Source organism: Orycteropus afer, unplaced genomic scaffold (assembly GCF_000298275.1).
Source record: "Orycteropus afer afer isolate SDZICR_OR568_19922 unplaced genomic scaffold, OryAfe1.0 scaffold00076, whole genome shotgun sequence".
In the NCBI taxonomy this organism is placed as follows: Eukaryota; Metazoa; Chordata; class Mammalia; order Tubulidentata; family Orycteropodidae; genus Orycteropus; species Orycteropus afer.
Window position 1 is genome coordinate 7,398,376 of NW_006921663.1, and position 10,371 is coordinate 7,408,746.

Below are 10,371 nucleotides of genomic sequence, written 5' to 3' on the forward strand. Positions count from 1 at the left end.
GATAATTTCCATATTCTGTGGGATCGGCTTTCTTTGGAATGGGTACAAATATGGATTTCTTCCAGTCAGTTGGCCAGGTAGCTGTCTTCCAAATCTCTTGGACAAGTGAGTGCCTCCAGCGGCACATCCATATGTTGAAAAATCTCAATGGGTATTCTGTCAATTCCTGGAGTGTTGTTCCTCACCAATTCCCTCAGTGCAGCTTCGACCTCTTCCCTCAATACCATTGGTTCTTGAATATATGCCATCTCCTTAAATGGATGGACATCAACCAGTTCTTTTTGGTACAGTGACTCTGTGTATTCCTTCCATCTTCTTTTGATGCTTCCTGCATCATTCAATATTTTTCCCATAGAATCTTTGAATAACACAACTTGAGGCTTAAATTTTTTCCACAGTTTGTTCAGCTCAAGAAATGTAGAGCATGTTCTTCCCTTTTGGTTTTCTAACTCCAGGTCTTTGCACATTTCATTATAGCACTTGGCTTTCTCTGCTAGAGGTGCTCTTTGAAATCTTCATTCAACTCTTTTATCTTGTCATTTCTTCTATTTGCTTTAGCAACTCTTCACTCAAGGGCAAGTTTCAGAGTCTCTTCTGACATCTGTTTTGCTCTTTTCTTTCTTTCTTGTATTTTTAATGACCTCTTGCATTCTTCATGGATGATATGCTTAATGTCATCCCACAATTATTCTGCTTTTCGGTCATTGGTGTTCAATGCATCAAATCTATTCTTTAGATGGTCTCTAAATTCAGGATGCATATATTCAAAATCATATTTTGGCCCTCGTGGACTTGTTTTAATTGTCTTCAACTTCAAGTTGAACTTGCATATGAGCAGGATGGTCTGTTACACAGTCAGCTCCTGGCCTGTTTTTGGCTGAAGATACTGAGCTTTTCCATCGCCTCTTGCCACAGATGTAGTCAATCTGATTCCTGTGTACTCAGTCTGGTGAAGTCCACCTGTATAGCCACCACACCATTTCTGTTGTTGAAAAAAAGGTATTTGCAGTGAATAAGTTGCTGGTCTTGCAAAATTCTATCATGCAATCTCCAGCATTATTTCTGTCACAAAGGGGAAATTTTCCACCTACTGGTGATTTTTCCTTGTTTCCAACTTTTGCATTCCAATCACCAGTGATAACTAACACATCTTGATTGCAAATTCTTTCAATTTCAGACTGCAGAAGTTGATAAAAATCTTCAATTTCCTCATCTTTTGCTTTGGTGGTTGGTGCATAAATTTGAATAGCAGTCGCATTATCTGTTCTTCCTTGTAGACATATGGATATCATCCTATCACTGACAGCATTGTACTTCAAGACAGATCTTGAAACATCCTTTGTGATGATGAATGCCATACCATTCCTCTTAAATTTGTCATTCCAGGCATAGTAGGTCATATGGTTTTCTGATCCAAAGTGATCAAAACCAGTCCATTTTCAGCTCACTAATGCCTAGGATATCAATCTTTCTGCATTCCATTTCATTTTGGACAACTTCCAATTTTCCTAGATTCATACTTTGTACATTCCATGCCCCAATTATTAATGGATGTTAGCAGCTGTTCTCAATTTGAGTTGTGCCATGTCAGCACATGGAGGTCTTGAAAGACTTTTTTTATCCATATCATTAAGGATGGTTCTACTCTAATGAAGCAGCTCTTTCCCAGTCCTACTTTGAGTGTCTTCCAACGCAAAAGGCTAGTGTTCCTACACTGTGTCAGACAGTGTTTCCAAACTATTCATAAAGTTGCCCAGTAATTTATCAGACAGTATTTCTCTTCTATTCATAAGGTTCTCCCTGGCCAATTTCTGAGAAGTGGATGGCCTCGTCATTCTTCTTAGTCTGTCTTAGTCTGTAAGCTTCATTGAAACCTGTGCACCTTGTGCAACTCTGCTGACATCTGAAACACCAGTGGCACAGCCTCAAGCCTCATATCAATGTAGAAGCCTCACAGAATGACAACTGACAGACAAGTATTTCTCCCTTAGCTGTAGGAAACCACTACACCCTCCTCTTACCTAAGTCTTACCTGAAACCTGCCACTCTGTAGTCCCCAGCTGCTCCTTGTCTCTCCTTCTCCTGACTCTAGGGGCCTTGGGGCCTAGCCTTGCCTCCCACCCCTTTTTACCTGGATACCCTGCCATTTTTGAGGTCTCCAAGGCCACTCCTTATCCCTCCCTGTCTTGGCTCTTGGCAGCTTGGGGCCTAGCCTTGCCTCCCACCCTTTTTTCCTGGATATCCTGCCACTTCTGAGGTCTTAGATGTTATGGGGGAAAAAAAAAGACAAAAACTGTGCTCCAATTTCTAGCCACTTTTAAAATGGAAGAAAAAAATATCTTCTTGAACCTTGAAACCTAGAAACTATAGTATACCCACTTAGGTTATGAAAACAGTAAATAAAGAATAACTGAAATCAGAAGGGGCAAGGGAAGAAATAAACCCAAATAAAAGAGAAAGTGCATAAGTTTTACGAAAGATAATCAGATAAAGGAGACAAAAACAAACAAACTAAATAATAATAATAATAATAGTAAGGAAAAGGAAAAAAAAAATATCAGAGTTGAGCACCCAGGCTCCATCAGAGCACACAGACTGGGATCGAATTCCTGCCAGCCCAGAAGGTGGGTGGGAGTGAGGGATGGCCACACTTCCATTTACCAAGAGCATGTGGAGTAAAAGAGTAACAAGGGGAATATTGCACCATTCCAGTCGCTTGTGTCAGATGTTTCTGTTGTTCCTGGAAAGTGGAGCCTATTCTTAGGTCTCTGGAATCTGAGAGAATGCTGTCACTTTAAATATCCAAAATGTTCCAACTGCTTGTAACCAGTCAAAATGGCTGCACCCTCTGGACAGCCAAAAGTCTATAGCTCAGCCTGCCTACCTCTTCACTACTTCCTGTTTTATTCACCTGCTACCAGTGCAGTCCTCTATGCAACTTCTGTCTAGCAGGGCCAGTTTTAAGGGTAATTCTTAGGTCCTAACACCACTTGCCAATATCCAAGCTGTCTGTGCTGTCAGGATTGCTGACAGTCTGCAGCAACCTATGTCTCCTTTTTCGGTGTTTTCATGCAGGTTCTTCTACTAGTTGGAGTATAGTCCATTTCTGTGTCTTTCCTTTCAAAGCTCCATGATTATCTTTTGTATCTGTATTCATTGGTTTCCCTTTTATTTGTTGAAGAGTGTCTGTGTAGTTTGTCTGCACATTCTGACATCTTACCAGAAATCTTGACCTTTTGCTTTCTTTATTTATGATGTTCTTGATATCATCCCACAACTCATTTGGTCCTCCATCATTGGTGTTCTGTGTGTGAAATATCTTTTTCAGATAGTCTCTAAATTCAGGTGGTATATAGTCAAGGTCATTTTTTGACTCTTGATTACTTGATTTAATTTTCTTTAGCTTCAACTTGAACTTACATATGAGTAATTGGTGGTTCGTTCCACAGTATGATTCTTGCCTTGTTTTGACTGATGATATTGAGATTCTCAATTGCCTATTTTCATAGATGTAGTTTATTTTATTCCTGTGTATTCCATGTGGCGAGTTCCATGTGTATATATGCCATTTATGTTGTTGCAAAAAAGGTATTCACAATGAATATGTCATTGGTCTTACAGAATTACATCATGATATCTCAAGCATCACTTTTAATAGCAAGATTATCTATTCCAATTATTTATTACTTTCCTTTGTTTTCAACCCTTGCATTCCAACCACCAAAAATAATCAGTACATCATCATTGCATTTTTTTTTATCAAATTCAGACTGCAGAAGTTGGTAAAAGTCTTCAATTTCTTCATCTTTGGATTTAGTGGCTGGTTCATAAATTTCAATACTAGTAGTATTAATTGGTCTTCCTTGTATGCATACATATATTTCCTTTCACTGACAGCATTATACTTCAGGATAGATCTTGAAATTTTCTTTTGGATAATGAATGTGATGCCATTCCTCTTTAATTTTTCATTCCTGACAAAGTAGGTTTTATGATTCTGTGTTTCTAAATAGCCAATAACAGTCCATTGCAACTCATTAATGCCTAGGATATAAATATGTATGCTTTCCATTTCATTTTTGACAACTTCCAATTTTCCTACATTCGTATTTCATACATTCCATTTTCTGATTATTAATGAATGTTTGCAACTGCTTCTTCCCTCTTTGAGTTATGGACCATCAGCAAATGTAGGTCCTGAAAGCTTATTCCATCCTGTTCATTAAGATTGACTCTATTTTAAGGAAGAATCTCTTCCCTAGTCATATTCTGAGTGCTTTTCAACCTGAGGAGCTCATGTTCAGGCTTGATATCAGACAATATATCACTGCTATCCATAAAACTTTCAGTATCCAAAATATTCAAAAGTGGGTGGCTCCACCCTCCTTTCCATTCTGTCCTAGTCTAGAAGGTCTGTTGAAACTAGTCCACTATGGGTGACCCTACTGGTATTTGAAATATGAATGACATAGCCCTCATGCTCACAGCATCATGCAAACCACAGCCATATGAGAAATTGACAAATGAGTGGTGGAAAAAAAATTTTCAGAACTGTTTTAACAATATCATTAAATATGACAGGTACTTAAGAATAAATGCATTCATATTTTGTATTTATAATGAAATCTAGTCATATGAAATCCACCAATAGTTTAAGTTATGCTAACAACACATTGCTCTAATAACCCAAGTATAAAATAAGTCTGGTTATCTGGTGTAAATTCCAAGTATATACTCTTTAGGGTTGACTTGGCTATACCTAATTCCTTTCATTCTTATAAGAATTTTAATATCTAATATAAAATGTCCATTTCAAATACCTGATTTTTTTTTTTTTTTTTTGCTTTGAATTGGCAAAATAAATTAAATTTCAGGAAATCAATACCTGTATATATTGAATTTTTCAGTCCATGTATTTTGTTGTTATTGTTAGGTGCCATCGCGTCATTTGTGACTCACAGCAACCCCATGAACAACAGAATGAAACACTGCCCAATCCCACACAAACTCTACAAATTTTGTTGTACTTGATCCTACTGTCATAGCCACCTATCAATCCATCTTGTTGGAGGCCTTCTCCTGTTTTGTCGACCCTCCATCTTACCAAGCATGATATCCTTCTCCAGGGAATGCTCACTTCTGACAACAAGACAAAGGTAGGTGAAAGAAAATCTGGCCATTCTCACTTCCAAGGAGCATTTTGGCTGCATTTCCTCCAGGACAGATCTGTTAGTTGTTTTAGCAGTCCATGGTACTTTTAGAATTCTTTGCCACCAACACAACTCAAAAGCATCAACTCTTTTCTAGTCCTCCTTATTCATTGACCAACTCTCAGATACATACAAAGTGATTAGAAATATCATGGCTTGTGTCAGGTGCACCTTAGTCCTCAAGGCGACATAATTGCTCCTCAGCACTTGAAAGAGTTCCTTCGCAGCCGATCTGCCCAGTGCCACATGTCAGCTAATGTCCTGACTGCTGCTTCCAATGGCATCGATTGTAGAAGCAAGCAACATGAATTATTTGACAACTTCAATCTTTTCTCCATTTATCATGATGTTGCTTATTGGTTCAGTTGTGAGGATTTTTGATTTCTTTATATTGAGATGCTATCTATACTGCAGACTGTATTCTTCAATCTTCATCAATAAGTGCCTTAAGTCGTCCTCACTTTCAGCAAGCAAAGTTGGGTCATCAGCATATTATGGATTGTTAATGATTCTTCCTCCAATCCTGATACCACGTTTTTCTTCATACAGTCCAGCGTCTTGGATTATTTGCTCAGCATATAAGTTGAATAGGTATTGGGAAAGGATACAACACTGACACACTCCCTTATTGATTTCAAACTATGTAATGTCCCCTTGTTCTGTTCGAACGACAGCCTCCTAGTCAATGTACAGGTTCCTCATGAGTACAATCAAGTGTTTGGGAATTCCCATTCTTCTCAATGTCATCCATAATTTGTCATGATCCACACAATCAAATGCCTTTGCATAGTCAATAAAACACAAGTAAACATCTTTCTGGTATTCTTTACCTTAAGTCAAGATCCATCTGACAGCAGCTATGATATCCCTTGTTCCACATCCTCTTCTGAATCCCACTTGCACCTCTGGAAGTTCTCTGTCAATAAACTGCTACAAGCTTTTTTGAATTATCTTCAGTACAATCTTACTTGCCTGTGATATTAGTGATATTGTTCTATAATTTCCACATTCTGTGAGATCATCTTTCTTTAGAATGGGTACAAATATGGATCTCTCCCAGTCAGTTGGCCACTTTGCTGTTTCCAAATCTCTTGGCATAACCAAGTGAGTACCTCCAGTGTGACATCTATTTGTTGAAATATCTGAATGGGTATTCTGTCAATTCCCAGAGCCTTGTTCTTTGCCAATGCCTGTATTGCAGCTTCAACTTCCTCCTTCAATACCATTGGCTCTAGATCATATGCTGCCTCCTGAAGTGGATGAAGATCACCCAGATCTTTTTGGTACAGTGACACTGTGTATTCCTGCCATCTTCTCTTGATGTTTCCTGCATCATTCAATATTTTGCCCATAGAATCTTTAAATATTGCAACTGGAGGGTTAAATTTTTTCCTCGGTTCTTTTAGCTTGAGAAATGCCAAGCGTGTTCTTCCCTTTTGGTTTCCTAACACCAGGTCTTTGCACATTTCATTATAGTAATTGGCTTCATCTTCTCAAGCTGCTCTTTTAAATTTTGCGTTCAATTATTTTATCTTGTTATTTCTTCCATTTACTTTACCAACTCTCCACTCAAGGACAAGTTTTAGAGTCTCTTCTGTCATCCATTTTGGTCTTCTCTTTTTTGTTGTCTTTTTAGTGGACTCTTACTTTCTTCATTGGTGATGCTCTTGATGCCATCCCATAATTCTCCTGGTTTTCGGTCATTGGTGTTCAATGCATCAAATCTATTCTTAGATGTTTCTAAATTCAGGAAGGATATATTCAAGATCATATTTTGGCTTTCTTGGACTTGTTTTAATTGTCTTTAACTTCAAGTTGAACTTGCATATGAACAGTTGATGGTCTGTTCCACAATCAGCTCCTGGCCTGGCTTTGGCTGAAGATATTGAGCTTTTGCACTGCCTCTTGCCACAGATGTAGTCAATCTGATTCCTGTGTTTTCCTTCTGGTGAAGTCCACGTGTAGAGCTGCCATTTGTGTTGTTGAAAAAGGTGTTTGCAATGAATAAGTCGTTCGTCTTGCAAAATTCTACCATGAGAGTTCCAGCATTATTTCTGTCACCAAGGCCAAATTTTCCAACTACTGGTGATTCTTCTTTGTTTCCAACTTTTGAATTCCAGTGACCAGTGATAATTAACACATCCTGATTGTATATTTGGTCAATTTCAGACACAGAAGTTGATAAAAATCTTCAATTTCCTCATCTTTTGCTTCAGTGGTTGGTGCGTAAATTTGATTAAATTTGAGTAATAGTCACTGACAGCATTGTACTTCAGGACAGATCTTGAAACATCCTTTGTGATGATGAATGACATGCCATTCTTCTTAAACTGTCATTCCTGGAACAGTAGATCATATAGTTGTCTGATTTAAAATGGACAAAACCAGTCCATTTCAGGTCGCTAATGCCTAGAATAATAATCTTTATGCATTTTATTTCATTTTTGACTACTTCCAATTTCCTAGAGTCATACTTCATCCATTCATGTTCCAATTATTAATGGATGTTTGCCTCTGTTTCTCCTCAATTTGAGTGGTGCCACATCAGCAAATGGAGGTCTCCAAAGCTTTACCTTATCCATATAAGTTAGGCTGGTTTTACTCTGACAATGCAGCTCTTCCCTAGTCCTATTTTGAGAGCTTTCTAACCTAAGTGACTCATCTTCCTCCTCTGTATTGGACAATGTTTCCGGCCTATTCATAAATTTGGGCAGTAATGTATCAGACAGTGTTTCTCTGCTATTCATAAGGTTTTCCCTGGCCAAATCTTGGAGAAGTGGATGGCCTCTTCCTTCTTCCTAGTCTGTCTCAGTCTGCAAGCTGGGCTGATACCTGTGCACCATGTGCATCCCACTGGGTTTGAAACACCAGTGGCTCAGCCTCAAGACTCACAGCAACACTTAAACACAGTAGAACAAACCAACAGACAATTTTGTGTCCCTTAGCTGTTGGAAACCTCTCCAACCACACTTACCAGGATCCCTGTGGACGACTCTTCTCTCTTACCTGGTCTGCTTGGTTGTTTCTGTCCTTTCCCCACTTTTCCACCTGGCCATTTGTGTGGCGTGGTTCAGTTTCCCTCTCCTCACCTGGATCCCTGTGGCTGACTCTTCAATCTGTTCCGGTCCCATTTGCCTTTTCTGTCCTTTTCCCACTCTCACACCTTGCTGCTTGTGGGGCATGGCCTGGATTCTTTCTCCTCACCTGGATCCCTGTGGCTGATTCCTCAATCTGTTCCAGCCCCCTTTGTCTTTTCTGTCCTTTCCCTGCTCTCCTGCCTTGCTGCTTGTGGGACGTGGCTTGGGTTCCCTCTCCTCACCTGGTTCCTTGTGGCTGGCTCCTCGATCTGTTCTGGTCCATGTATTCAGTTCATTTTAATTTTCTCTCAGTAATGTTTTATAGCTCTCAGCATAGAGATCTTATAAAACTTCATATTTATTCCTATATATGTGTCATATTTAATAGCACTGTATATATATATACGTATGTATGTATATATATATATATATATATACATATATATACTTTTAATTTCATATTGTTTGCCCTGTGATATAGAAATAGTATTGATTTTTTATACTGACTTTGTACCCAGTTTTAGGTCTTTTTAATTTTTTTTTTTTTTTTTTTTTTTTACCTTAATGCATTGACTTAGATTTGTAATACTCTGATAAAAAATGTGAAGATGTTTGTTTCATTTTCAATTTTTTTCCATTTGCTTTAGCTACTGTCTGCTCAAGTGCAAGTTTCAGAGTCTCTTCTGACATCCAGTTTGGTCTTTTCTTTCTTTCTTGTCTATTTAATGACCTTTTGTTTTCTTCATGGATGACATTCTTGATGTCATCCCACAATTCCTTTCGTTTTTGGTCATTGGTGTTCAATGCATCAAATCTATTCTTTATATGGTCTCTAAATTCAGAAGGTCTATTATGAAGGCAATTTTTTGGCTCCTGTGGATTTGTTTTAATTTTCTTCAATTTGAACTTGAACGTGCATATGAGCAGTTGATTATCTGTTCCACAGTCAGCTCCTGGCCTTATTTTGACTGAAGATATTGAACTTCTCCATTGCCTTTTGCCACAGATGTTGTCAATCTGACACCTGTGTATTCCATCTGGTGAAGTGCACATGTATCATTTTCACGTATGTTGTTCAATAAAGGTATTTGCAATGAATACGTGATTAGTGTTGCAAAATTCTATCATGTGATCTTCAGCATTATTACTATATCCAAGGCCATATTTTCCAACTACCGATAATTCTTCTTTGTTTCCAACTTTTGCATTCCAGTCACCAGTGATCATCAACACATCTTGATTGCATGTTCAGTCAATTTTAGATTGTAGAAGTTGGTAGAAATCTTCAATATCCTCATCTTTGGCTTTTGTGGTTGAAGCATAAATTTGAATAATAGTAATATTAACTGGTTTTCCTTGTAGGCATATAGATATTATCTTATCACTGACAGTATTGTAATTCAGGACAGATCTTGAAACACTTTGTGATGATGAACACCACACCATTCCTCCTAAATTTGTCATTCCCGGCATAGTAGATCATATGGTTGTCTGATTAAAAATGGCCAAAACCAGTCCATTTCAGCTCACTAATTCCTAGGGTATTGATCTTTATATGTTTCATTTCATTTTCAAAAACTTCCAATTTTCCTAGACTCATAGTTCCTACATTCCATGTTCCAATTATTAATGGCTGTTTTAATCTGTCTCTACTCATTTGGAGTCATGCTACATCAGCCAGTGGAGGTCCTGAAAGCTTTACTCTACCGTATTGTTAAGGTCATCTCTACTGTGAGGTGTCAGTTGGTTACTGCACACATTCACCCAATATATTATTTTAAGGTAGGTGAAACATATTATTAGAAAAGAGAAAAAGATTTATGATGAGTGGTTGGGAGGTTGTGTAGTGCTTAAGGAATTTGTCAACTAACAGAAGGCTGGAGGTTCAAACACACCAGCCCCTCCTTGGAAGGAAGACTGGGCTATGTACTTCCATAGAGATACCACTTCAGAAACGCAAGGAGGGGTCACTATGAGTCAGAATCAACTTGACAGCAGTGAGTGAGGTTTGGAAAGATTATGTGTGGATATAAGGATATAACTCACCAAGACAGAATTGTGTTGGAAACAAAGACAAGGACTCT

General features: G+C 38.2%; 1 pseudogene; it reads right to left on the reverse strand.

Moving 5' to 3' along the window:
• The window catches only part of LOC103197336, a 75,119-nt pseudogene extending 66,727 nt beyond the window's left edge, over positions 1 to 8,392 (reverse strand).
• Positions 8,393 to 10,371: the final 1,979 nt, after the last annotated feature.